This window comes from Pleurodeles waltl, chromosome 8, assembly GCF_031143425.1.
Source record: "Pleurodeles waltl isolate 20211129_DDA chromosome 8, aPleWal1.hap1.20221129, whole genome shotgun sequence".
NCBI lineage: Eukaryota > Metazoa > Chordata > Amphibia > Caudata > Salamandridae > Pleurodeles > Pleurodeles waltl.
In genome coordinates, this window is record NC_090447.1 from 120,158,337 (window position 1) to 120,182,462 (window position 24,126).

The window sequence follows — 24,126 nt, forward strand, 5'->3', positions numbered from 1 at the left end:
CTTTCTATCACTGTACCATGCACTGTAAAAGTAGAAGGAGAGGCCCTGTTGGGTTTACCAATGCTTATTTCCAAACAACCATTTACCGTAGTTCGGGGTAGTGCAGAGATAATGCTTCGTTCTAAATCTGCAGAAAGGCAAACACGTAGGTATCGCTAAGCAGGAAAGGACCATCTTCCCACATTACCGCAGGGCCCTGTTTTAATCCAATTGTGCAACAGTGAGGGAACCGGGGAACGTCGATTGAAACCTATGCCCCCCCCTTCCCTTCCCACGAGCCATGCTTCTATTATGAGTTACTCCTGTGGGGTCCTAGAAAGCGTCATCATCAAGCGCCCACCTGACCCCTGATTACGTTGCCAGTCTGTTGCTTCGCAGTATGTTTCATCAGCTGCACTTTTACCCAGTTCCCTTGCCAAACAGCTGTTTCAGATTTGCAAAGTCATTCCAGTTCAGCTATTAACACGTAACTCATTGACATAGTTTACAACTTACTTTTTCAAACGAATGACAGCAACACGTTAATTAATGTTTTCCATTCTAGGACGCATTCGCTTGAAAAATGTGCCATTCCTTGTAAAATATTAACTATGCATGTTGTTTTTTTTCTGTTTTCCATCATTTATATTAGTCACCTTTATGTAAGCTGGGCATTTTGTTCCAATTTTTGGGGGCACTAATTATGCTCTATTTCTGTGAATTCTGAATCAAACGGGGCATTCATTCCACCTTCCAAGTTTCATTGCGCTTGCAAACATCACATCGGTATTTCCCATGGGCCTTTGGGGGATTATGGTGCTCAAACATCTTGAAAATGTGGGCATCCAAAGGATGTCCGCCCCCAGGCATTTTCGGGCAGGTGCAGAATTGCAGACATGAAGACCTGCCATTGGTCAGTTTGAAATAGTGGGGAGGTTAGGTAGCAGCTAGTGGGAATCAACCATTTTAGGTCATTCCGACGCTATGGTCCTGAGGAGAAGGCAGTTAGGTCAGTGGTTCCCAACCTGTGGTCCGGGGACCCCTGGGGGTCCGCAAAGCCTTCTCAGGGGGTCAGTGAGAGCGTAGAAAATTAAAAAATATTAACAAATATTGACAAATTAGGTCCCCAACTTCCAGTAATGATTCAGGCGGGGGTCCCCGGATTCCCATGATGATTCAGTGGGGGTCCCTGGGTTCCATTAATGTTAAAGTGGGGGTCCACAGAAATCAAAAGTTTGGGAGCCACTGAGTTAGGTTGTTTGTCAGAGTTAGCGGTAGGTTAAATTATGCCTGAACAGTCGGAAGCAGTTAGAAACGTGCTTCTCATAATATGCGAGGCAGGCAGAGTTGATTTAATTCAACCTGGCGTCCTGCCTCAAGCTTGGGTAGGCATGGAGCGACCGGAGCGTGCTGCAGCTAGTGGAGTCGCAGCGGCCATTTTAGCCTGCTAACCGCCTGTCAAACAAAAAACAGTGTCAGGCTGTATTCAAGAGGCGGGCCAGAATGAAGGGGCTAGCAAGTTTAAAAAAAGGTAAAGTTGAGCGTGTCTTTGTTAATGATGATTCAGCGCCTATTGAAGTAGAGAAATGCTCTAAAAAATGAAAAGCCGGCCCTGGGGGAGCATGGCTGCCAGTCAAAAAAGAGCAAGTTATGCGCGAAATCAGCTCTGTCTTAGGAGAGTCAATCAATCGATCAATCAATAATTTCTAAAGCGCGCTATGTACCCGTTAGGGTTTCGAGGCGCTAGGGGGGGTGGGGGTGCTGCTATCGTTCGAAGAGCCATGTCTTGAGGAGTCTCCTGAAGGTGAGGAGGTCCTGGGTCTGGCGCAGTGAGGTCGGGAGTGAGTTCCAGGTTTTGGCGGCGAGGTAGGAGAAGGATCTGCCACCAGAGGTATTGCGCTGGATTCGGGGGACGATGGCGAGGGCAAGGTTGGCAGAGCGTAGTTGTCGTGAGGGAACGTAGAAGTTGCGTTTGGTGTTCAGGTAGGCGGGTCCGGTGTCGTGTAGAGCCTTGTGTGCATGGGTGAGGAGTTTAAAGGTGATCCTCTTGTCCACGGGGAGCCAGTGGAGGTCCTTCAGGTGAGGGGAGATGTGACATCGGCGGGGTATGTCGAGGATCAGGCGGGCGGATGCGTTCTGGATGCGTTGGAGTCGTTTGATGTCTTTTGTTGGGATGCCTGTGTAGAGTGCGTTGCCGTAGTCGAGTCTGCTACTGACGAGGGCTTGGGTCACTGTCTTTCTGGTTCCTGTTGGAATCCACTTGAAGATCCTGCGGAGCAATCGGAGGGTGTTAAAACAGGAGGATGAGATTGCGTTGACCTGTTTGGACATGGTGAGGGTGGAGTCGAGGATGAAGCCGAGATTTCGTGTGTGGCTGGCTGGGGTGGGTGGGGGGCCCAGGGCGGTGGGCCACCACGAGTCGTTCCAGGCCGAGGGGGTGCGCCCGAGGATGAGGACTTCCGTCTTGTCGGAGTTGAGTTTCAGGCGGCTGTTGTTCATCCACTCGGCGATGGATTTCAGTCCCTCGTGGAGGTTGGCTTTGGTGGTGAGAGGATCTTTGGTCAGGGAGAGGACGAGTTGTGTGTCATCGGCGTAGGTGAGGATGCTGAGGTTGTGCTGGCGGGCCAGTTGTGCGAGGGGGGCCATGTAGACGTTGAACAGCGTTGGGCTAAGTGAGGAGCCTTGGGGTACGCCGCAGATGAGGTTGGTGGCATTGGAGCGGAAAGGTGAGAGTGGGACCCTCTGGGTTCTGCCGGAGAGAAAGGAGGAGATCCATTTGAGGGCCTTTTCTTGGATGCCGGCTTTGTGTAAGCGGGTTAGTAGGGTGCGGTGGCAGACTGTATCGAAGGCGGCTGATAGGTCTAGGAGGATCAGGGCTGAGGTTTCGCCGTTTTCCATTTGTAGTCTGATGTCATCTGTGGCAGCGAGGAGTGCAGTCTCTGTGCTGTGGTTTCGTCTGAAGCCAGATTGGGAGGGGTCAAGGATGGAGTTGTCTTCTAGGTAGTTGGCGAGCTGTGCGTTGACGATCTTCTCGATGACTTTCGCTGGGAAAGGGAGGAGGGAGATCGGTCGGAAGTTTTTGAGATCGTTGAGGTCAGCCTTAGGTTTCTTGAGGAGGGGTTGGATTTCTGCGTGCTTCCAGCTGTCCGGGAAGGTAGCGGTGTTGAAGGAAAGGTTGATGATCTTTCGGAGTGCGGGGGCGATGGTGGCGTTGGCTTTGTTGAACACGTGATGTGGGCAGGGGTCAGAGGGAGATCCTGAGTGGATGGAGTTTATGGTCTTTAGTGTTTCGGCGTCCTCTACTTGGGTCCAGGTGGTGATGTGATCGGCGTGGGAGGAGTTGTTGGGGGTGGGGTCTGGCGGAGGTCAGGTGTTGAAGCTGTCGTGGATGGCTGCAATTTTCTGGTAGAAGAAGGTGGAGAGATCGTTGCAGAGTTTCTGGGATGGAGGGATGTCGTTGACAATGGCGTTGGGGTTGGCAAGTTCCTTCATGATGCCGAAGAGTTCCTTGCAGTCGTGAGCGTTGTTGTTGAGGCGTTCTGTGAAGTGGGAGCGCTTCGCGAGTCAGATCCGTTGGTGGTGTTCACGGTTGGCTTCCTTGAGGGTAGCGAGGTTCTCGGGTGTGCGCTCGAGGATCCATTTTTTCTTGAGTTTCTGGCAGGTGCGTTTGGAGGTGGTCAGTTCGTCTGTGAACCAGGCTGTTTTTTTCTTTTCTTGATTGGCGGTGGGTCTCTTTAGTGGGGCTAGGATGTTGGCGCAGTCGAGGATCCATTGTTGGAGGTTGATGGCGGCGGAGTCCGGGTCGGTGGGGTCCAGTGGTGGGTTTTTGGCGAGGGTGTTGGTAAGTTGATCTTCGGTGACTTTTCCCCAGCGGCGGTGAGGCGGTAGAGGAGTGCAGTGGTGTTCGGTGTTTTTCTGGAAGGAGAAATGGACGCAGTGATGGTCGGTCCAGTGGAGTTCGGAGGTGTGACTGAAAGAGATGTGGTTGCTTGAAGTGAAGAGTGGGTCAAGGGTGTGGCCGGCGATGTGGGTGGGAGTGTTGACCAGCTGGCGGAGTCCGAGGTTGGAGAGGTTGGTGGTCAGTGATGTGGTATTGACGTCATTCTTGTTTTCCAGGTGGAAGTTTAGGTCTCCCAGGAGGATGTAGTCTGAAGAGGTGAGGGCGTGGGTGCTTGCGAGGTCGGAGACGGCGTCGCTGAAGAGGGCTCTAGGTCCTGGAGGGCGGTATATGAGGGTTCCTCTGAGGGTAGTGTTGGGGTCTGTGTGAATCTGGAAGTGGAGGTGTTCGGCTGTCTTGAGGGTGTCGTCCGTGTGGGTGTGGATCTTAAGGGTTGATTTGTGGGTGATGGCTATTCCTCCGCCGATTCCGTTGATGCGATCTCTTCTGGTGATCTTGTAGCCGTCAGGGATGGCGATGGCGATGTCAGGGGCCGAGGAGTCGTTCCACCAGGTTTTGGTCAGGAAGGCTACGTCTGGGGCAGTGGTGTCAAGCAGGTCCCAGAGTTCGATGGCGTGCTTTCGTGCGGAGCGTGTGTTGAGGAGGATGCAGTGCAGGTGGTTGGTGTTGGTTGTTGCTGGTTTCGTTGTTTTGTTGCAGGTGAAGTTGCAGGTGCGGCAGGAAAAAGGTCCTTTGGTGTGCTTTGGGGTGGCCAGGAAGCACTCTGAGGAGGGGCCAGGGTTGAGGGCGAGGAGTTCGCTGGCTGAGTAGCGAAGGCATGGGGCGCGGGGGCGTGAGGACCAGGGGGGGTGGCGCTGGGCGCGGTCCAGGCGCGGACGGGCGCAGACGGGCTTGCCTCTGGCGCGCCTCTGGCCACTCCAGAGTGTGGAGAGCATAAGCAGACAGGAGGGGGCAGCAGCGAGCACAGTTGAGCGTCGCAGCACGAATAAAGAATACAATATAGTGCCCATTTTTAAAACTACTCTGATGAACATTTTTGAAGGCTGTATCAATAGCAATTCATGAACGTATGTTGCCAGCTATGAAATGTTCTTCAGAAGGACAAGTTTTTGCCGGTTTTCAGTCAGGAAACCAGTCGTTTGAAAATAACAATTCGGTGACAGACTTAGAAAATGTAGAAGAAAAGATGTTAAATGATGAAATAAAAAGGAGTAAGGATACAGTGATGTTGAAGGGCCATAAAGCACCGGTTGTCAAGGCGAAAGAGGTTTTTACTACTGTAGATAACAAAAAAGAAGGAGGAAGGTGAGGTTGGCTTTCACATGATGAGGATTCGCTTAAGTCTATTGGCAGAAATTTAGGGGTCAGGACCACAGCTAATGCAGGTTGCGGCGACCTACGGGACAAAGAAGGGAGAATACTGCTTTGCCCACAGAAGAGCAGCAATGTCCAGCTGGCTGAGTATGAGGAGTCCCAGGTGGACCGGCCAGAAGAGAGGGAGAGGTTTGGGGCAACCATCCTGACAGCGCGGGAGAAGAAGATTGCTGCAACCACAAGTGTAAATTATAAAAAAGTTGATTGGAAGCGTTATGACGGGGGTGTTGGGGATGGGGAATGTCCTAGTCCTAGTGGGAGTGCTGTGCAGCGGAGGTGATATTGATTGAGAGTTGAATTATGAAGATGAAGATGAGGGGAAATCCCGCATTGGAAGAATCAGAAAGGAGAGTTAAAGGGTGAGATATCGGGAAAGGGGGGTAGGGGAGATATTGGCGAAAAGGCCTAGAGTGCAGACAACAATAGACACTTGGACATCAGCGTTTTTAATTTACGGTAGTGTATTTTGTGAAAAATTTCCTGAAAGATCAGTATCCATATTGAAATATGTAGACATAATTCGCAAGGCTAGCATGGAATTTGGAGGGTTTGCTTGGTTTCACTCTGATGAATAGTTTAAGGCCCGCATGGTGCTTTTACCTGAAAAACCCACGGGTGAGGTAGATAATGAGTTATGGGTTCAGTGGATGTACCCTCAAAGGCCGCCTCCAACTATGCATACAGCCAGCGGTTTAGCAAAAACACATCGGCCCTTTCTCTGGAAGCCCACCTGTTTTGGGGTGGAATCATGGGGTAGGGGTCAAAACCTTAACTCTGGGGCCTGTTGGGGTTTTAACAGGGGCTACTGCCCAAGGAACCCTTGTAAATATAAAAATAAATGTTCAAGATGCGGTGGAAAACGTGCAATTTTACAATGTTTCAATGAACAGGCAGGTTTTGGAGGGAATGGTCAAACCAGAGGTAGGGGGTATCATTTCAACCTGCTAACAAAAGCTTTTACTCCAATCAGTATTGAACGCTTGTCATTTTGGTTGAAGCTCTACCCTGACAGAGAAGAAGCTACAAAGTTGGAATGGGTTTCCAGAAAAAGGCTTTAGACTTGGTTATCAAGGTCCAAGATATAGAAGGTTTTGCTCAGCAAGAGAACATCATCAGGTTATTAAACAATAACTAAATAAAGAAGTGGTAGAAGGAAGAATGGCTGTCCTAGTTTCGGATTGGCATTTAAATGACAATGATTTCGCAAAGTTGGTGTGGTTGCTAAAAAGAATAAAGGTAAGTTTTGCATGATACATCATTTATCATGGCCCCATGGTATGTCAGTTAATGATTACATAGCAAAAGAGGATACTGCAGTACAATTTGCCACAGTTGATGTTGCTTTTGCATTGATCAGACAGGAAGGTTCTGGTGCTAAGCTAGCAAAATGTGATATTAAATCAGCTTTTCGCCTACTGCTGGTTCATCCTTTGGATTTTCCACTGTTAGGTATTCAGTTCGACAATCAGCTATATGTAGACAAAGTATTACCTGTGGGATGTGCTATTTCGTGCAGTTTGTTTGAAGCTTTCAGTTCTTTTCTAAAGGGGTGTTTTAGTTTCATGTCAGACTGTAAACTAGTGACACATTACCTGGATGATTTTTTGTTTGTGGGAAAGGACAAGACACACAATTGTGAATGGGCGCCTACGGAATTCCAAGCTTGGTGTACCACTAGCTGCTGAAAAAACAGAAGGTCCAAGTACCTAGTTGATTTTTCACAGAATTGAGATTGATACTGTGAAAATGGAAGCAAGATTGCCTGAGAAAAAGATAAAACAAATTGTAGTTTTACTAGAGCAAGCATTGGTGGCGATAAAGCTTCAACTACATCAAATCCACTGTTTATTAGGGCATCTTAATTTTGCTTGCAAAGTGGTCAGAGCCCGGGTTTTGCCATGTCAGGAGTTCAGTTGCTACACCATAGGACCAGAATTTCTGCTGCAATGAGAGCAGATATGGAAGTTTTGGTTAATGGTTTTGAAAAATGTCAGTGGTGTGACTATGTGGTGATTGGAGTTGGATTTTGATTGGACAGTGCAAATCTTTTTGGATGCAGCAGTATCCACATGTTTTGGATTATTTTGGGAAGGGAGATGGTGTTTTGAACAATGGCCGCTTCAATGGGTTAAGGAGAAGAGGAGCATTGCCTTTTTTGAATGTTTTCCTTTGTTAGTAGCTTTGGCTGTTTGGGGTAGTCACTTGAAGGACAAAAACAGTAACTTTCAACGTTGATAACAGAACACTAGTGGACTTGGTCAATGGTCAGAAAGTCAGAGATAAACACCTTTTGAAATTACTGCAAAGATGCATGCTAGAATGCTTAATATTTAACATTGTTTTCAGAGCCAAGCATGTGCCAGGTGCGAACAATAATATAGCAGACGCATTGTCTCGTTCGCAGTGGCAGAGATTCCGTGGTTTGGCACCCAGAGACGGCTTGGTGAAAACAGAAGTGGCTCAAGAGGTATGGGAGCTAGCAGAATAAGGATGCTTGGCTTGGTGGAGAATTCACTAGCAGAGAGTGCTAAAACTGCCTACAGAAGAGCATGGGAAGAATTTGTAGAAGGGGGGTCAGTTTCTAGATCTCAGGACGAACACGGTTGCCTACTACGTAGGGAAAATATACTGAAATTCATCATGAATAATGTTAACAAAGGTATTTCAGCAACCACGATTGCTGTAACCTAGCTGGTTTAAGATTTTACGGGTACATTTTTCTGTGGCTATGAACTTACAGCAGGAGCTATGGGCAGAAGGATTTTACAAGGATGGGCCAAGACATATCAAAGGGGCAGATTTGTAAGGAATCCTATCTCTATGAGATTACTGCTTAAACTTGTTGCGACATTAGATGTAGTGTGTTTTTCTCAGTTTGATCAAAAACGATTTAAGTTATTTATGTGTTTGTTGTGTTTTTGGTGCGTTCCGAATTTCAGAGTTTGTGAAGAGCACTCATTCAGGTAGTTTGAATGTTCAAAATGCAACAGTATCAGGCGATAAGGTGCAAATTTTCTTAGATTGTTCAAAAACCGATCAGAAAGTAAAGGGCACAAAGGTGTTACTCTGTAAAATAGGAGGTATAGCGTGCCCAATGACAGTGTGGCACAGGTTTAAGGAGGTTGGTGGGGGAGTTTCTGGGAATATTTTTGTTCATCAGGATGGGTCCTTATTGAATGCAACACAAGTCCTAGGTGTTTTGAGAAAAGCCCTAAAATTTATTGGAGAAGACCCTTTACGGTATGGAACACACTCTTTTCGGATTGGCGCTGCTTCGGAAGCTGCCAGGTTGGGTTTTTCTATACAAGAAGTTAAAAGATGGGGTAGTTGGTCTTCTGATTGTTACCTGCGGTACATTAAGGAGCTTGAAGATTGTTAGTCTCTGAAGTCTCTATGCTATGCTAACTGTTGTCTTTGTTTCAGGTTGTGTGGCGGGACCAACATTGGCTTTCCTATCAGTTTGGATAGTTGGACACTCTTTTGTAAAATGGGCAGCAAAGCAAGCTGAGAAATGGCCTTTCGGGAAGAACCCTGGCTTCTGGACTGATCAGTTGAAGATTGAGTGGTGGGAGAGGGAAGGTATGAAATAGGGACAACTTTTGCCTTGTTTATCTAATCTGTTGAGTGTTCGAATTTGCCCTGATGTGCTGTCGCTACATCTTGGTGAGAATGATTTTTGTGCAGCTATCAGGGCTTGGGCTTATTAAAGATATGAAGAAGGATTTGAATATTGTTGGTCACTTTTGGAGCGGAACAAAAATCATTCTCACTGGTCTAGCTCCTAGAAGAGTTTGGAGAGGTGCTATAAAGTTTACTGCAAAAGAGCGAGCCAGGCGTAAAGTAAATAGAGAAATGCAGCTTTATGCTAGATCAAAGGGTATTGTTTGGTTAGAACATTTAGATATTAAAAAAGAGGATTTTCAATATTTTAGGCAAGATGGTGTACATCTTTCTTTGATGGTGAACGAATTATACATACTGGAGATCAGACAAAAGTTGGCTTCAATTTTGACTATTCAGAGATGGTGCTGAGAGCTACGGTAGGCTGTTTTGGCGACAGCTCATCTTTTTACGTTATGTACATCTGAGTACTCGCTGTTTTGGTGACAGGCAACAGCAGATATTCAAAGAAAATCTGGCGGGGGTCAGGAAAAACACCCTAACAGGTTTTTTTCCTGGTGGCAGGATGTAAGAAGCTCAGGACAGGCCGGAAGGGTTGGGGGCACTGCAGAAGTAACTTTGGATGAGAGACACAGGGAAGCGCCAGGGTGAGTAGGTTGGGGAAGACTGTGCAGGAAAACTGTGGGCATGGTGGAGATTGGAAGTGGTAAGAATGGTCTTGATGCCCTTTAAGTTGGGGGGAGGTTTAAGGGTGGGGTGTTAGGTGAATTTCTTTGTATTACTGAGGTAATGAATTTTAAATTGAAAAATGTTAATGAAATTTAGACCTGCATTCCTGTCCAAATAAAAGAGGCCTTTTACTCTTAATCTGGTCTGGTCAGTCGCCATCTCGCCCAATAGACATTTAAAAATCCAATCGATTTGGCTTGTGTGTAGTGAAGTGGCTTATTTAGGCTGCCTTAAGAGATGCAGACCTCTTTACTACTGGTCTATTTGGTGCAGCAAAACCGTCCCTGGTAATTATCAAAACCGAATATTGAGTGCATTATTACCTCATGATTGTCACTTCTACAACCTGCAATGGGGAATAACGCCACAACACCACATGCTTTCACTCATTCCTCGCTGCCAAACCAACAATGGTACAGGTATTACCTGGTAACATGTGTGTGTTTTTTCAGACTACTTTTAATTCAGATTAGAATGAGGACCAACCAATGCCACAGAGGCAGTAGCACTGCAAGCTTCACTGACAAAGGGAACTGGTATTGTGCACTCATGAACACTGAAAACTCCCACTATTGCCAGAAAATACGTATTTCTTTTTGTATTTGTGATTTTCCGTCAAGTGTGGACCAAGGCCACTTCAAGTGTGGATGCTCAATGCAACCATAAGTCGCAATCATTTAAACGAACAAGCACAAAAGCACAGCTGGATGATGCATTGAGCAATGCAATGATCAATGTGAGAGCTCTATGGAAGCAATTCCCCATAGAAGAGTATATACCCTGAATTATACCATAGCTAGATGGTCATGTGGGTAAAGGCATTCAAGAGAGTGAGGGGGTACAGAAGCAAGTCAACGCAAGAACCTAAGTAACCCTAAAGAGAGTATAGCTAGGCGCTGCCAGGTTTTTGATATACTATGGGGGTGGGGAGCCACTACATAAACACAGGTCACAGCTCTACAGCTTTCAGTTAGGAGCTCTCTAAATTTACTGATTTCCCTGTGAATGGTGAAATTGTGTGAGGGTTTTCTGATGCACTATTAAAATGCAGCTCAAAAGGAAGGTGGAGATAACAAACTAGTTACAGCACTGATGACTAATCTAAAGTGGTAGTCAGGCAGGCAAGGGGGTGTGCCTGCAGTAGTGAATGGTGATGAAATACAATGTTGTGACAAGATCACAACCAACAAAAGAGATGCGCATAATAATAGGGTGTGGACCTCTTCAAGGACGATTGCTCACAAGGACCAGGCCCTTGGATGTGTTCATACAATAAGAGTGATCATTTCTAGGCAGAGCTCAGTCAGATTCAGGGCTGGACATTCCTCAAAGTTCTATCAAAAATAACTGGAGGAGAGAAATTGCATGAGGTACAGAAAAGGAGAAAATCCACTAACAATTAAACATTTTCAAGTCTACAAAATCCTATAGCTATACAGTCATGTCTAAGCACAAGTACTTAAGGACAATATGTCCCTCGTGATCAATGATCAATAGCGCATGTGTGTACACCAGTTATGCGCACACACACATATATATATATATATATATATATATATATATATATATATATATATATATATATATATACACACATCATCATATATGTAAATGAACAATGAGGATCGGATGCTAATTAATTGATGTTTGATACCATTTTTCCTCTAATGCCATCATTATTAAGAACAGTGTTATAGCAGTATTACCGAAAGCGGAAGGCACTTCCAATAGCTGTTGACGGGGTGGAGTTAGAGGGCCAAAGCAGAGGGTCCTATTGCATCCCAGACAATAACTAGCTGAGGCAAATGAGACCATTACAGTTAGGGTTGAAATTCTAAGAACTGTTAGATTGTGTGTTTTTCTTGGTACTATTTATTTGTTCTGGTGCAAGAAATATAGCTGATGGATGTTTTTGTTAACAAGGCTCTGCTATTTTTATCCTATTGGAATGCATAGTCGTGAATTTCTGGTTTTGGGAGTCACGAAAAAAAGCGTTGGCAAACCCATTTAGTCTCGCCTCTGGGAAGGACTGGTTTTCCCAATTGGTTTTAGCCATGCTGCACAGCATCCCTGATGCTGAGCAGCATGGCTAAAGGATTAAAAAACGAAATTGACTCAGGTGACCTATCAAATAATACTGGTGCTTTTTTTATTTTTACTAATTGATCTAAGTTAGATTGGTCTACTTGAAAAGAAAAAAAGCTGGTGAATGGTGTGGAAGCAAAACTGGGGACGGGGTGGAGAGAAGCAACACAGGGGACGGAAAGAAAAAGGGAGGGGCAGCGAATCACACAGTGAGACAAAGCAGTATGAGGGGAACTCAGAAGCGCAAGGCGTGACACAGCAACACACAGATGCAGTGAAGCAACACAGGGGTGGAAACAACATGGGAGGGAACGAGAAGCAACACAGAAACATGAAGACCGGGAGGTAGGGGCAGAAAAGCACATGGCGAGACAGACCAGCAAGAAGACGGGGGGGATACAGAAGCACACGATGAGACACAAGCGAGACAGCTGGAAAACACATGCACACTTAACTAAATAGAAAAAGTAGCATATGAGAAATTGAGTGGGTAGAAACACTACTCAGGCAGGAGCCACAGTCTCTTTCTGGGTGAAACACAAAAGTCAATAAATTGATATGTGCTTAACCCTCTAGTAGCTTGGCACAAAAGCAATCAGGCTTAACTTAGAGGTAACGTGTAAAAGATTTAGGCAGCACTTAAGCAGTAATAAAGTGAAAACAACACAAAGAAAATCTCACACTAATTTTTAAAAAATTCAATACATTTTAATAAATAATTTGACACCTAAGTAATAAAAATCCTATAAGTAGAAAAAGATTAGGAATTTTGAAAGTTAAAAGTGTAAAATAGTGCCTAAAAGATCAAAGCACCGATCTCTGACATCAAGTCATACAAGACCGGGGCAAAGTTGAAAGTTACGGCTGACTGCGATGGATGCACAAAGTAAATTGGGCCCAGTCTCCAAGTACCTCCCTTAAAGAAAAATGTCTGAGAAGGTAAAGTTCAAAGGGCAATGCATCCAGTGGTGTCAGAGGAGGACGCATGCTCGTGTGAAAGGCAATGGATGAAGTCATTGTGAACATTTCTATGTTCCGACTGAGGCCCTCATTTCGACCCTGGCAGTTCGAAGACCACCAAGGCCGCGGTGGCAGTCTCACCGCCAACGAGCCGGCGTTGAAGAACGTCCAATTATGAGTTTGTCAGTTTGGCCTAAGCCAAACCGCCAATAATCTGCCCGTCAATACTCTGCCCTTCCCGCTGCTTTTCTGTGGTCCGCCAAGCTGGAGATGAGCACCTCCTGCCTGGCAGACTGTGTGATATCGCTAGCAGTATTACAATGCGGAAGACCGCCAGCATTTTTCGGGCAGTCCCACCACCAAAAAAAGCTCATGGTCTTGTATCCCGGTGACAGGAATATGCATTCCTGTCACCGGGATACTCCTGCACACACATCCATATACCCGCACACATGTACCCACATACTCCCACACACAAACACACCCACACTCACCCCCACTCACCCACACACTTGCATCATACACCCCATTCACACTAACACTCACACCTCCTTCCCATCTCCAGCGTATACATACATTCACTCCCCCCACACAAACATACATTCACACACCCTCATCCCCCTGCACTGCATACATGCACTCACCCCTTCCATCTGCTCAGTCCCACTAAGGCACTCAATCGCTCACATCCGCACACATGCACTCACCCCACACCCCCAATCCACTTACACACATGCACCCCCACCCCAATCCACAAACACTCACACACATCCCTCACACTGTCCACAATTACTCACATATGCAGACATGCACCCACAAACAACCCCACTCCCCCTGCATTCACAACATTCAAACACGCACTCACACACTCACACATGCATACCCCGTCTCCTGTCAGATGATCCAATTACCTTGTCCGTCGAGGAGGTCATCCTGGAGGGGACGGGTGCCGGCGGTGGAACTGCCTCCTTACTGACGACTGCCAGCACGACTGGCGTCGGAATACTGCCCGATTTCGGCTACGCGCTGCACCACTGGAAGCTGCTCATCGTAGCTAGTGCCAAATATATATTAAATAGATGCTCATCTGATTTAGCTTTCCTGAAGTTGTTACATTATAAGTACTGATGAACTGGAAACCTAAAATGATATAACAAGTTTATTGATAATTTTCTCACACTTGTTACTTATCCTAAAAACATTCCAAGCTGTTACGTATTGACTGAAAGCATTTGTTTTGGAACTGACATTTATTAATTGAGCCTAAGATTGTACAGGCTGATAAGTCAATGTTTTATGTTATTCAAGGCATAATTGTATGCATTCATCTACAGGATTGTGAATGTTTTTAATGTTATTAGACATCTTCTAGTTTCCTAGAACAATTAAGGACCCAGCACACTAAACAGCATAAGTATGTTTCCAGTTTATCAGTACTTTCAATGTAACAACTTCAGGAATGCTAAATCAGATGAGTATCTATTTAATATACATTTGGCGCTAGCAGCAGGTTACCCATAGCAGAAACATTGGAGGCTTTTCAAATGTTGTCCCTTTGTGTTTTCTCCTGAGGTAGCAAATGTTTCCAGGAAGACTCTGCCGAAGATGAAGCTGGATGGAACCCGACGCGGAAATTAGATGAACGTGACTGATTAACCTCAAACTTCCAGAAGACCACAGGATGTCAAAGAAACAAGAAGAGTGCTGAATTCAGGTAAGTGTACACCCGCCAACCGGAAATCCACTATGACGAGTTGCTTCCAGTGGTGCAACGCGCAGCCTTAAAAGCTATGTTCTCCACTCCTTAAGGGAACCACACGCCTGGGAGCCCGCATTCAGGCAAACCCGACAGATACCTGTTCTGTGAGGAGCCGCTGAACAGGATTTTCTTCTGTAGAGAAGAACGTAAGGAAGCTGCTGTGAAGTCTAGCCCGGCCGTTGATGCACCTTGGGAGATCAGCGAGCAGGTAGGTCCAGGTCTCCTCTTGTTTCTCAGAACATATTTTGGCAGAAAATGTTCTAAGTCCCAAGTTTAGGTTTTGGCTATCTGGGCACCTTTAGCGCCACCTCTGAGGGTCCAGAACTGGAGGGGCAACACTTGGAGGGTCAGGACTCACTCAGGCTAGGTACAGGTGTGGGTTCAAGATGCTTGGAGCCTTTTTAGTACCTCAGGCTCTGCTCAACATGCCTGCCAGTTAGCCCTTCGAGTCACTCTGGAGGTCTTGCGTTCAAGTAGGAAAGCAGGCCTCAAGTAGCATGGCAGTCATTTGAGGGCACAGGGCAGGCTACAGGCAGCAGAGCAGTCCTCTCTTGGTGCAGCAGGTCAGTCCTCTGAAGTACACAGCAGGCCACAGGCAGCAAGTCAGTCCTCTGGGAGTTCTTCCATAGGTCTAGAAGTGTACTGAAGAGTGGGTCTGAGAGCCCAGTCTTTAAACCTGCTGCCCACTTTGAAGTGGAAGAAACATCTGGAGTACCTATGGAAAGAAACCTTGCGACAGAGGGGGAGGAATTGTCCTCCTCAGCGCTCAATGATATAAAGACAAAATGAAACAGACGTTGAGCATGCAAGATCATTACCATATTGCTTGAGGGGACCCAGAGAAAAAGGTTCCACATTATTAGTGGAGAGGCAGCCAGAAAAAGGATTATCTGCAAACAAGATTATGAAATCCTGAACACCCTAATACAGACTACCTTTAATCTATGCAGTTTCAATGGTACACAAGAATACATCAGATCCACCCTTGCGATCCATATATTATGTATAGCCCTAAGAGGGTACCATTGAAATAGGGCTTTGGATATTAATTTGTGCATGTTATTAAAAGATGCATTCAGTTATAATTAGAGGTACACAGTAGTAACATATATTCTGTGGAGTAATTTCATCTGGTTCACTGTACTGATTTCTTTTTAATGTTATTCAGTTTGAGTGCATTTGAATGAATGAAGTGTGACTGATATAGGGGCAAATGTACATGTAGTGTTTTTAGTACGAGAAGGGTGTCTGAGATTATGTTAAACAGCATTTATTGGTTTCATATTTGTTGAATTGAAGCAATTGTTTCCGATATGATGTTGTAGAAAATTGGTGTACAATTGTGAATTATTTAGACATTGCCAGAAATAAGTATTTAATACATTTTGTTTTTGTACATTATTGGGCTTAACACTATAAGATGTTGGTCAATATTTGAGGAGTTATACCAAAGTTAATCATTTGAGTTGGCAGGTTTGTGCACTTTTGTAGTTGTTCTCCCCCAGTTCTGCCACTCTAAATCTTTTTTGCAAGGGCCCTCCTTTGTTTAGTGTGTGGGAGGAGCACACAAAGGCCAACTGCCAATTGCATCTAGTCATATGACCCTGTAAGCAGCGGCAGATGTTTAGGACCAGAAAATATCAACTTTCTAAAAGTTTCTTTTTAAATATTGTGACTTAAAATCTGATGCTACCATTAAAGGGGATTTTAGATTACAATTCCCTTGACACCAAAAATGTCATTTCTACCTCCTCCCAAACAAAGGTTATCACTTATTAAATATAATAAGGTAGACCAAGATTATCCTATGGGAGGGGTGGTTCTCACAGTAGTGAATAATGAGTTTGAGAGTTTTTCTATACCAGAACATGTAAAACATAAAAGTACATGTCCAATTGTTTAAATACAATGCACCCTGACGTATGGGCTGTTTAGGGTCCACCTTTGGGGTGATTGCTATGTATCAGAAAGGGAGTTTTAGGCTTGGCTAGAGTTTTTTTTTGCCATGTTGGTTTTGCAATTTGAAACTGCATAAAGGCTGCAATGGCTGCACTCTGAAATGGCTCTGCTCCTATCTAGCTGACAGACAACACAGGTTATTCCTATCTTCCTTCACCCCCAATTTGGAGCCATAAGCTGTGGTGTTACTCAGGGATCATAATTAAGCCCAACCCTTTTTAACATCCATCTGGCCCCATTAGCTTTAATTGTGCAAGGTTGGGGTATGAGCAGCGTGTTATACGGTGATGATACACAATCTATGCTAGCCTTTTATCAGCTAATTGGTACTGTAATTAGGGATTTTCAGGGCTGTTTTATGCCCAGTGCTCAATGGATGCATAACAGCTGTCTACAACCCAATTCAGATAAATTGCGCATTTTGAGGTTCTTTCTCCCTTCCCTTCTTGACACAATAAGACTCTGGCCTTCTGATTTAGGGCCTGCTCCCACACACATGAAGAAGTAAAGCCAACTAAAGATAATCAATGGGTGGGCTCTAAGCCCGCTCTGTACGTTAACAAAATGTCTGGCAACACGCACATATGTCAGGCAAAACCTAAAAGGGACCCTATCTATAGGATGACAATATATTTTAGTCACAATAGAAATCATTTATTGACGGTGCCATACTAATTTTAGGAATTATGGTGAGTTGTGGAGTGATTTTACTATGCGAAAATGTTGATGCTCCTCTGGGATTTGATGAATATTCTTTGAGAGAAAAACTTTTGGTATCACGATTTTGCCATGGAAATTATGATTATTGATCCAGATGCTAAAATGAGGACACATTTTCTATAAATTCACAAATATAGTCCTCTTCTGTCTTAGAAAAAAAGAATGGTACACGGAGTAAAACAAAAACAGCTGCAGCAGGCTGTCAGTTGATTCTCCTCTGTTGTTCAAATTCATCACTGAGTTCTAATGAACAACTTGAATGCTCTCATTATATATTTGTGATAATTTTGAGACACACCTTAAGCCATACTACATTGCTGAAATAGGAGCTGTACACTTGAAAAGTATTCTTATCAAGAAGTCTGCAGCAAGTAAACAAAATGAGGTTCTCATTTTGTGATGGAAATCATGGTTGTCCAGTAAATAAAAGTCCTGCATTCTGAGAAATACATGTACTTCCATCTAAAACAGCTGCAGTCTGTTAGTTGATCCCTGCCATGTTCATGCTCAGAGTTAAACAAATAAGTAGAAATTACTCAAGTTTCTTCAGGATTCAGCTGTTTGCTGCACTATGTTTAGAAAGGACCTTCACCTTGTTGGAGTCTCCAGAGCTTCCAGATTACTGTATGGCATATGAAAAGTCAGCCTTGGGCTTTTCCCTCTTCATTGGATGATGGATGGCATGTATTCCTAGTGGAAAGTGAAATTTGACCACATAAAGTGTCCAATCCAAGATGATGGTCTCTCTTTGAGAATCACTTGAACTTCCAAATACAAGATGTAGCTGATTTTCTTTATGTGAGGTTAATTCCTGTATTTAGCATAGAAAGGGGAGCAATTGAACAGGGTGGATGAATCACAACACATTCAATTCCCCACTTTTTCACCATGCTCAAATCTCTCTTGCTATACATTTTGGTCCCAAATGTTTCTCAACAGATTTGGATAATTCCTTGTGAGGTTTTCATTTTCTGTTGCCTGGGGTAGATTTTGTTATTTTTGTTACTGTTTTGCTCCAAGCAGTTTTGTATCATCTTCCTTCTGTATCATCTACCTCTCAACACGCTGTCCTGCTGGCTCTTTTCTCATTCCTGAAGACAGGGGAAGTTCAGTACAAGGGTGGGTATATTCTGTCATGCATAGGTTTTTGACTGGAAGAGGAACCAGTACAAAAACTATGCTTTAATACTTTTTGTACTTTTCATGTGTGCTGTAAAACACAGCACACATGTATTGTTAGAAAAATGTAACTCCTGCCTTGAGGAGGCATTACCTGTTGGCTCGAAACTCTGCCTGTCATTGTTTGTAGATATGGCTTTGTGTCAATCCCCATAGATAGTTGCTCGGGAATGCTCATGTACCCTCCATGGCAAACACGATTGATGCAAAGTAAAGCATAGGATGACTTTCCATAGCAAAACATGTTTTGCTCTGGAAAGTAAATAGTTTGTGAAGACTTCGCACTGGTTTGTGTTGCTTTTTGTGGCTTTTGCACCAGTAGAACACCTTGATGAATATGTTCCCATTGTTGGACTCTTGGTTGGCCATGGGTTCCAGGAAATGTGGAAATTCAAATCACTCCTGCTGGATGCGGTTTGCAGGTTAATGCAAACTTTACAACATGGTACTGTCTATATTCCAGCAACGACATCAATATTGTAAATCAGAGAAATGTGAGTTTTAAAAAGAAATTGTTGAATATCTTGGATTTAAATTAAGTGCTGCTGTCTTGTCTATTGATCCTATGAAAGTTCCTGCTATTTTACATTGGCCATCTCCAATAAACATAAAAGAAGACCAACATTTCTTTGGAGTCACAATTTTTTACTCACGGTTTATCAAAGACTTTGAGGAGATTATTGGTCATAATACTTCAATCCTTAAGAAGGGACATTTGAACAAAGGATTTTGTTAGGATAATCAGTCAGACAAACCCTTCACTAAATGAAAACAGAAGTTTGTTCTGGCTCTTATCCTGTGTCACCCAGACTTATCCTGTGTCACCCGGACTCAAGAGGCGAGGAATCAGTTTAACTTCAAAAACAAGGAGATCACATGTCTTGTCAGGCTCTCAATTAACTTATTCAGAGCTTGGGAGAAGGGCACCTATCTATAGAGATGGTTTTTAGTGAGTTGAGATGTTCTTTGAAGGTACTATCAGAAGTTGCAGTTCATGAGAAATTTTCAGTGAAGAAACAGCCATCAAGCACCATGGGCATTCCTCTTTGTACAGTATGATTGTTTTTATCATTTACATTCCAGGTTTGAGAATGCTTTGTCCCATCGGTATCCAGAACATGCACGCATATATGAACAGTCTGTAATTCCTTCACAATAGGCTGTTGGAACAGTAAAGAGCACAATGTCAGACGTGACTGTAATCCTGTGTCAAGATGCATTAACCTTTCTGCTTTTGTTTTTTTTCACTGTTTTTTTTTTCGTGAAATGCATCCTAACATCAAGAATTGATGCAAGGACACATTTCACGCAACAATAAAGGGCAAAATTATGGATTTGCTTTTCACATAATTATGCATAAGTTCATATAACTTTGTGTAAATTTCACATAATTAAATGAAAGCAAATTACTCCATTTGTCACACCTGTAGTCACACTGTCTTGTGATCTTCATCTGCACTGTAGAAGCTTTAAGATCTAAAAACAGAATAAGGCTTTTAGTATTGCTTTGATAATATTTTAGGGTCTAATTTAGAGTTTGAATGGCGGCTTGCCATCCGCCAGAGTGGCGAAGATCATTACATCTACCACCATGGAAGACTAATGCCCGCCAGCTTGGCTGAGATTTCTATGCCTTCAAAGGAACCACAGTGGCTCTAGTAAAAGCCTGGTAAGTTTGCTGAGCATCCGCCATGCTTCATGTGGCTGCTCAACAAATCTTTTTGTTTTTCAAAAACAAATGTACAAACCGGAACTTGTTTTTTGGAAATCAAACAATTAATGATTCTTCACCTTTGGATTTTTCTTCCAGTTTGTGAGAGTAATTGTTTTATTGTTATGGACTGCACAGCTTTTCAAGGCAGTCATGAACAGAAGAAAACGTAGTCCAGAGATGGTCTGATGTGCTCACACTGACTGCTCCTAACCCGTTGGCCTTTGATGCAAGGTTTCTGTCGATGGATCCAGCCAGGGCACTGGCGGCAGGAACACGATGGTCTACCAAACTCTAAATTGAGCTGGCAGACCATGAGGAAACCTTGTCTGCCGAATCCTAAATGAGTCCCTTAGATATTTAAGTTTTACTATTGTATATGATATACCTTCTGACATTTCCAACTTTCTGCTTGGAATGAAACTTGATACTTTTCCTGAGCTGAACCACAATGACAGTTCATATGAACTACGAACAACACACTCAATAACTACACACTGTTTGTTCAAAAGAACTACTTTCGATATCAGGTGAAAACACTCAATGGCCTTTGATTAGTTTCCATGGAACAGGTTGATGACTAGAATGAGAAAAGCGTTGGTTACTATTAAAGACTACCTCAAAACCACACTTGCTTTACAAATGATTTGTGCAAACATGATTCTACTAACTCCTCCAGTAGAAGCAATGCAATTACTCCTGAGTTCCTATCCAAATGGATGACTACTTGCAGAAATACAAAATTGTATATTGGTAAGCCTAATTGGGGACTCTTTATAAAAAGTAACAAAGTGTAAAATATGCGATTCTAATCCTATGCATTATGCTTATGAAATTTTCAAAATACAAACATACTTTCCTACACCAAAATGGAATTCTCCTTATGAAAATTAACTAAGTGCAAAATATGAGTTGATGACCATTATTAATGGCTCTTGTAGAAATATACAAGTATGAGACTTTCACCTTTACATAATTATGGTATGAGAATACCTCTCTGATTCCAAGGATGTCTTTCTCTCAACATCTCAGAAGAACAGGTTACACGGATTCCAACTTCCAAACAGCAGATCCGGCTGCAACAACAGTGTATCATGATTGCCTAGAAAGGGTTCTATGCACTATGAGGAGCTTGTGCTCTTGTGATTTAGGATGCTGGCACTATGGCAAGTGTTGTGAGAGTTCTGTGGTTCCACTGGACATTGGACATGTAATCCTATGTGCCTTCTTTCAGGTTTTTATTATAGCTTGTCATTGTGTAATGTTAGTTTTTTTTCTCCAAGTGACACTCTTCTGCTATTAAAGATGCACATGTTCAGGATATTCAGGGTACCATGGGTCAAGGGACTGGTGTAGAGAGGTAAACATGCGCTGTGCCATATCATGACATTCTAGACAGATTTTTGTTTTTTTATCTTCCAATGGCAAAGTGTTTCCATAAAAATGCCTTTTATGCGCATCGCCGTTCTTTTTCATGTAGATTTTACCATTTCCTCCTCGAATATATACTTTCATTCATACTGCTAAAGAATTCATGAACTAATTAAAGAAACCTAGACAGCTCACTGGTGTGTGTAGCCTCTTCTGTAATACCAAAGTGCCGGGGAAGATGTAGAAAGTGGACGCACATGTCCATTTCACACCCGGGGCACTCTGTGTAACAGAGTCCCTTGTGTTTCATTTGTTAAATTGTGTGCACATTGGAAGCAGTGACTTTAAGCAGGCCTAATTGGCTTGCATACAACGTCTTTGCCCTTGAAGGAGTGTCCTTGAGTAGGTATACTTGCACCAGTATGAAAAATGCTTGATAATCCAACATTGGAACAGGATTATTCTTTTGCGTATAACTACTGTAAGATCGACAAATAAATGGTCATGATGTGTAACTGGTGCTTTGTCAGGACATATTTCGGTCATCATGTTTCTGACCTTCATGAGAGGTCACAACAAAACACACTGGATGATAAGAGTGTGGCGTCAATAATCTCCGTGCCAATGCTTCTCTAGGTTTTAGGCCTTTGTGACAGTTCAACAACCTGATCATTTACCAGGCAAACCTATTGAAAATACCACTTTCTGTTCTACAATTATTGGCCAAAGAAAATAGTATTATTTATTTTGTGATACTAGAATCATTTTGCCTCCAAAACACACACACACCTGCATTTGATCATTTACATAACAAGACATGTTTGGCCAGAAAGGGTTCAGTGTTCCACAGTCTGAGGGAAATGACCGCCTTGTTGATAACCATGCTTTGACCATGTCCACCACAAAATAACAGACTGTCACGAACTTTGAGTTGGAAATAAGTGTTGCTCAGACTGTCCTAGATGCATACAAGCAGCAATTAATTCTTTTATTAGTTTCTAAAGTTTTCTGTGATAGAAGACTTGAATTTACAGGCTTTTTCTTTTTTCAGCATCCTTTAAGACACTGTCCTACCTTGACTTTATTTGTTATTCAAGTTTTGTTTGGATGGTTTTAGGCTTGTGGGGCCACCACTTCACTTCATGCCGCTAGAAATCAATGGGACCCCTACTGTTGGGGAGGTTGTGAACAATAGGTGCAAAATGAACACTGAATTTCTGCTGCTTGCTGAGAATATTGTGATGCAAATGATGAGCCAGTCAGTTGCATCACAAATTAGACATTCACAGCGAATCTCAAAACCACCTGCCTCTGCGATTTGCTATGTTCTACGAAAGGCTGTGAAAGCAGGGATTGAGCCCACAGAGGGACAACAGGGCTAGATCCCCCCTTTTTGTATTCCCAGGATCAAAAAAATGTTATCAAAGCAGCCTAAACCCCTTAAACCCCTTAAAATAACAGGTGCTGCTATAAAAAAAATATTGGCATCCAGGGAAAATGTCAGATGGTGCATGGACCACTGTCTGCTCAATGATTCCCAAAGGGAAAGCTGTCCCACGTAGACAGTTTCTCCACTGCAAATCAGCTAACAGTACAATGTTGTTTGTAATCACAATTACAATGATAAACCATTGATATATACCTTTGCGAATCATAATGAAGAATTGCATTACTTTCACGGTTCTTCTATTGGCGATTTAGAAAAACTTGTCCAACATGCAAAAAGGATTCTGAACTTTGTAGAAAGATGCATTGTGGTTGCAAAACCTGTGTAGAAAGACAATTTGTGGTTGCAACCCCTGTGTTTTTGCAAATTGCAGTCTTTAAGACTGCAAAGCATTCATGCCCATCCAGCCTATGTTTTAAGTCCTGGACCTTTGTGTTGAGTGAATATATGAAATAATCATTAATAGCATTTAGTAGATACATTAATTAGGCATGCACTACCTGGAAAAAAAACTCTCTTGGCAGTAACACCCCAACTTGGGTATCAGCAACTTTTCAATGGTTTGGGTATCAGCAACTCTTCAATGGTTTGGGTATCAGCAACTCTTCAATGGTTTGTAATCTTAATTAGAGTGTCATACCAGAGCCTGGTTGCACTTTCCATTTTCCTTGGTTGAGTAGGCAGGGCAATCAGATGGCTACACATGAAGAAAAACAGATTTAAGCCTGACAGCCAAGAAGGTGAGATCACATCCAGGGCCTCATTTAATATTTGGTGGATGGTTCGCTATCCACCAGGGCTCTGATGGAGGCTGGCCCAGCAGACATTTCAAGCATTGACAGCATCTGCCATCACTGGGGTTCCTGTCGATGCATTGTAAATTTGACTGACGGCTCAGTTAACATAGCAGAGCTGTATTAAAATATCTGGGAATACGATTCACCAGTAGTATCAAAGATACTGTAAAACTAAACTTTAAATGGGTCAGTTCCACATTAATTGACACTTTCTTTAGATGGAACCAATTATCCCTATCCCAGTGGGGTAGATTAGATTTAATACAGCTCATGCTAGCCCCTATTATTCTATATACCATTTCTATGATTCCAACTCACATCTCACATTTATACATTAAACAAATAATCTCTTTGCTATCTAAATGTTCATGAAAAGGAAGAAAATCTAGGCTAGCACTTTCAACTTTAAAGAAGCCTAACTCTGAAGGAGGTCTCAACTCTCCTGAGTTCAGACAATATCATTCTGCTTTCGCATTAAAACAAACTTTGGATTTACACATCGCACCCCTGCTATACTCCACTTTGGCTATCATTAAA